Source organism: Prunus avium, chromosome 7 (genome assembly GCF_965620075.1).
Source record: "Prunus avium chromosome 7, drPruAviu1.hap1.1, whole genome shotgun sequence".
NCBI lineage: Eukaryota > Viridiplantae > Streptophyta > Magnoliopsida > Rosales > Rosaceae > Prunus > Prunus avium.
Window position 1 is genome coordinate 31,368,997 of NC_142290.1, and position 6,000 is coordinate 31,374,996.

The window sequence follows — 6,000 nt, forward strand, 5'->3', positions numbered from 1 at the left end:
TTTTTTTTTTTTTTTTTTTTAAATTTATTATTATTTACAACTAACTGACCACACAAAGAAAAAAAAACAACAAAGAAGTTCCAAATTGCAATTTACAAGGAAAATTAAATAAAAACTCAAATTTCATTTTTTTTTTTAACTTTTTAATTTTTTAATTTTTAATTTTTATTATTTTTATTTTTATTTTTGTTTTGTTTTGTTTTTTTTATTTTGAAAAAAAACACACAAATATACAAGCAACTCATGGATGACCAGTTAAGGGCCTCAGAAAACACAGCCAGGGGATCCGGAAAGGTTGGAGGGGTCACAAAGGTCCCACTTAAAACCCAAACTTCTTAGACATCGAAGGTGTCGCCTAAAGAACTCCTAGACACTGTATTGACGGAGACGCTCACTGGAGTTACCACGAGTCAGCTAATATAAAAAATCTTTTTAAAATTTTTTTTTAATAAAAGAAATAGAAAATTAAAATTACTAAAATAATAACAAAACAACTAAAGAGAAAAAATTGGAATACTCCCCCTTGAAGCGATTAGGTCGAGCATGGATGCATTTGGAGGTCGCGACTTCTCCCACTGCTCCACACTCCCCATTCTTATGATTGAGGTTGCCATCTCTCTCCATTTTTATTAAGCTATCATAAATTGCTAAAATGAACACAAAAAACTTGAAACAGAATTAAAGGATTACGAAATATAAAAAAAAAAAAAACTAAAAATGAAAAGGAAAAATCAACACACGTCCAATTCCATGCTTCAAAGCAACAAGCACCAATGGGTTGTGTAAGCTGGGACTTAAACCCAGTTCTCTTGCTTGTTGGGCAATTGTCCTTTTCTGTTGGACTACAAACACAACTTGTCCATTAATGTCATTAACTTTAAAACTTGAAATTGTCCAATTAAGAAAAAAAAAAAATAAAGTAGGAAAGCCAAATAGAATCAAACAATGTTACCAATCCCCGGCAACGGCGCCAAAAACTTGTTGCGTAGATTTAGCTCCACCAAAATGGATTAAGCTGCATCCTCAACTTGTGATACTCGCAAGTGCACGAACCGTTGGTAGTATAGCATATGTAAGTGCGAGGTCGATTCCACAGGGATTGGTGATTGAATGATCCAATTTAGTTTCCCTACACAAAATAGAAACAAAAACAAAGAACATAAAACAAGGAAGAAAGAAATAAGTAACTCAAGCAAATAAGTTCCCAAGTTCAATTTAGATTAATGGATTGATTCTAGCTAAAGTATGATTAAGCCATGGTGTGTGGTCATAACCTTGTGTTCCTAATTCCCTAATTTGATCATTTGTTGTCTAACCTAAAATTAAGCATTAGGAACCCATTAAGCATAGAAGAACATTTTAAACAACCAAGTATGTATCTAATCCCTGTTGTCGAATGTCCATACATACTCTTCCTATTCATAGTTCAATTCGAATTAAAGCATGATGTATACTCTTAATTCAAACCAAGATAGCTAACATGCAAGCCTAAATGGTGATCAATCATTCAAACTAGCATATTAACTTATAAGCATAATGAATAAGAACAAAAACCATAATTGAAACTTGGAAACTAATTCAACTTGAAAACTTAAGAAAAGAATTTACATAACAAAGAAAAATAAATTACAACTAAGAAAACATTAAGGAAACTAAGAGAACTTTGAGGAAGAAAGGAAGTGTTTGAGAACTTTGAGGATTTTGGAAGGGAATGTGTTTAAGACATGGGGAATTTGGAAGAGAGTGTTTGAGAACTTGGAGGATTTGGAGAAGAAAGTAGAGAGGTGTTTTGAGAGCTTTGTGGATTTTGGAAGAGAGTGTTTAGGAACTTTGAGAATTTGGAAGAGAGTGGTTGAGAACTTGGAGGATGTTTGTGAACTTGGAGAATTTGAGAACTTAGGGAAGGAAGAGAAATGTGTTTGTGAAGTGTTTGAGACATGGAGACTTTTGGAAGAGAAGGGAAGTAGAGAGATATTTGAGAACTTTGAGGATTTTGGAAGGACATGTGTTTGAAAGCTTTAGAGAATTTGATGAAGGAAATGGGAGAAGTGTTTGGGAAGTGTTTGGAGAAGAGAGTATTTGAAGAATTTAGAAGAAGATAAAGGAAAAGTGTTTGATATTTAGTACAAAGAAAATTTAATAGAATGATCTTATTACAACAATTGAGAACTACAAAGGGAAACTAAGAGAATTTGAGGGAGAGAAGGGAAGGGAGCTCTAGAGAAGTGCTTGAGAGCTCCCCCCCTTGGGGTGTTTACAAGCTTAGAGAACCTCCCTATTTATAGGCCTAAGGAAGTGGAAAATCTGAATTCAATATGGCTAATGCATACAACACTTGTTTTATAAAATCTGAAATGGTTGATGCACTTGTATTAGAAAATCTAAATTGGGTGATGCACTTGTATTAGAAAATCTTGAATTGGTTGATGCACTTCACCAATAGATCCCACCAGCAGCCCTAGCTCATCTTCATGTCACCATGACCAAGCTTCCAACCAGAAATGATAGCTCATACCTAGCTCACCATGACCAAGCATCCAACCAGCACATGCTGAGGTCAGCATGACCAGCAACTTCAAGGGCTTACAACTTGGGATTCTCTTAATCAAATTAGGACTTTAAGCACTTGAAATTGAAGTTCAGAATGTCTTCTTTCCAGCCATATGTTATTTGGGCCAATCCAAGGTCGGAGGAAGAAGTTAAGGCCGAAACAAATTGCTAACTCATTTTCCGCGCTGATAAGATCCATCCTGAGCATGGTTCTGTGTTTGCTAGGTAACAGACTCCATATTTATCCAATGGGGCTGAATGTTGGATATGTTATATTACACACCCATTGGAACAACTTTCATGAAGAATGTGGCCCCATCCGAGCTATGTAGGTTGCTGAAACAAAGCTTGCAATATGACCTACGAAACTGGACTGGCAGGGGGCTGTAGCCAAAATGAGTTTGTCTTTTAAGCTCTTCATCCATTCATCCAAATTAGGCCTCAACATGCTTGAATTGCATGAATTATGCTCTCTAAAGCCATCATTATTACCTAAAGCTCAATGAACTGAAAGATAAACACAAAAAGGATTAAAAGCACAAGTTTAACTCAAAAACATAACCAAATCATAAGCTAGAAGGGTAAGAAATAATATACAATTATGAACCGATCAGCCAACTTCCTAAAGTAATGGGCTATTTGTCTAAGGTAGTGGGCTAACATTCTCTCTTTTATGCTCACCCATATATTTGGGCTCAAGAAATGGGCTTGAGTTTTGGGGCTTCCAAGCAGCCCAAAACTTCCACTTCTCGGCTCATCAATGGGCCTCATGAATACTCGTAACCATCCATATCACAACCCACTTAGCAAGCCCCGGGCATTCGCGTGGCTTGGGCCCACTTAAGCTTGTAGCGTGGCATGTTGCTTATTTGCTTGGCGTGGCACGTGTGCAAGCGCATATGACGAACTTTCGCGTGCCCAAATCGAGTTTCTTCTCGGTAAGGTATTGCATTGGGCCGAGAATTTATTTGGGCCGAACCGTGACTTTTTTGGGCCTCAACAATAGTTAAATAGTTAGAATAGTATATGTAATCATGCACATATATCCATAATTGTACATTTCATTAGTATGATAGTTTTTTAAAGTATGATTGAATTAGAGTTTTGTCATAATAATGTTGTATTTTAGTATGCGATTATTGACAATCCTATTTTGGTTTGAGAAAAAAAAAAAAAAAGGGCCAATAAACAAAAGGTAATAAGATCTAATTTTAATGTGTGAAGCATATATCAATAAATAAAAGGAAACATATGCTGCTGTTGACGGATCACACGTAGTTTGGAGGCGAAAAATGCACCTTATCAAGTTGCAAATCACAAGTGAGCATTCAACCACTTGGTGAGCTTTTCTCTTCTAAGCTACGCCTAGTCTACCAGCGTTAGTATACAATTTTATTTTCTCTATTTTTTTATCTGACTTATAGGTAGTTTTCTAATTTATATTCCTAACTTATAGGTAACACGATTTATCACTAAGTATTTTTCATTACTAATAATAACACTATTTACCTGTATGTCAGGTATATAATTTAATGTGGGTGCTTGTCTGATCGATTGGTATAATTTGTGGGTCTTTACTTTGTATTGATTAAATTGTATTTTATCCATATATTAGGAATATTATAAAGGAAAGAATTCAAAATTTAAATTCTGGAATTCAATTACAAGGAAAGAATGTATTAAATTTAGATTTTCAATGTGTTTTCCTTATTCACCTCAAGGGGTAAAATCGACACAGCAAAAAAAGTAATAAATGTCAAAGGACCTACATCTAAAACTAAAACCGTGAGGACTAAACCCAATGACAACTAACCGTTTTGGATCTAGATCTACAATATCTCCCTTCAATATATGTCACTCAAGTATTGGACATTACATATATGATTTTTTTTTCTTTTTTTCTTGGGATAGAATATTTGCTTATACCGATATTAGATCCGCAACCTTTACCAATGTGGTGTATGTTTCTTCTTCATCTTATAGAAGATTCCACGCAAGTAACACAAGAATCTATACAACTTTATTAGTGGCGTCATGGCGAACCAAAAATTAGGGTTCATATCATATAGGAGAGTGGGAATCAACAAGATATGTACAACTTGGTAAGAATATATGTAATGTGTCCATATCTGGTTCTTCTTTCTCTCTTCAAATGAACTTGGAAAGTGAATGTGGGTGGAAAAAGAATAAGAAACAAGGACCAATATCAAGATGTGCTCCTTTTTTTTGCCCCTCAACTTTGAATCAGAATTGATGTGAACAATGCGCGTAAAAATCTATCTTTATACTATTCCTTAAGGGATCAGACCTCAAACAACACAAATCCAGAGAGCTTATATAAGATACTAGTTAATGCACGTAGCCTCCATCAACATATCAGAATTTGGAACCATTTGGAAAAAAATTATGTCACGTAGTTTCAGCTTTCTCGGGTTTCAATATGGCTCTCCTAGAAAGCCTCCAAATAAACCAGCTCCCGAGTTGAGTTTCTCCAAAGAGAGGCAAAGGTCTAGCTTGTCAAGGCCTTCATCCCAGCCAAAAGCTGAGGAGATAAGATATGTGTTTGATAAATTTGACACCAACAAAGATGGGAGGATCAGCAGGGAAGAGTACAAGTCAGCCCTGAAGACCCTTGACAAAGAAATGGCAGAAGCTGAGATTGCCAAGACCTTTAAGGCTCTTGACAGTGATGGAGATGGGTTCATAGGGTTCAAGGAGTTTGTGGAGATGTTCAACATGGGAGCTGATCAGGCACGAGAGGCTGACATCGAAAGCGCGTTTCGATTGTTTGATCTGGATGGCAATGGGAAGATAAGTGCAGAGGAGTTGTCTCTGGTGCTGAAGAAGCTAGGAGAGAATTGCAGTCTTGGGGCTTGCAGGAACATGGTGAAAGGAGTGGATACTAATGGTGATGGTTTAATTGACATGAATGAGTTTTCCCAAATGATGGGGAACTTCAAGAAACCAACTGCTTAAGAGATCATTTATATAAATTTTAGATCTCATATCCTATGTTATAGCCATATATTTAGTCTTGCTTATAATAATACCTGTAAGGGTTGTCTGCCCATGTTCTTAAATAAGAATAATATGCTGTCTGCCTTTGCTTTTAACTTTACAAACAGTAAAATAATGACATCCATTATGTTTTGGAGCTAGCACTTGCTAGCCTTCAAGTCCAAAATTGGACTGATCAGCTCATGACTAAATCAATCTAAAGGGGATGAATATTGTCAATAGTTTGATACATATATGATAAAATTGAAAGTAAACACCGACTAAAATTTGAAACATAACTGAAATGAAGAAATGAAAGAGTTGAAGTAGACGAGCTGATATTGATACAAATCCAATACAGGATGACAAGATTAGATGCGCACAGTTTGCAGACAAGTATGGATGGCTCTTGAATGAAGATTCTCATCTGTTTGGACAAGATCAAACACTTTT

The 6,000-nt window shown here is 35.8% G+C and overlaps 1 pseudogene; it reads left to right on the forward strand.

The window, feature by feature from the left end:
• Window positions 1-4,904: 4,904 nt before the first annotated feature.
• LOC110766306 (calmodulin-like protein 30 pseudogene) lies at window positions 4,905-5,663 on the forward strand (annotated as a pseudogene).
• The last annotated feature ends 337 nt before the right edge of the window (window positions 5,664-6,000 follow it).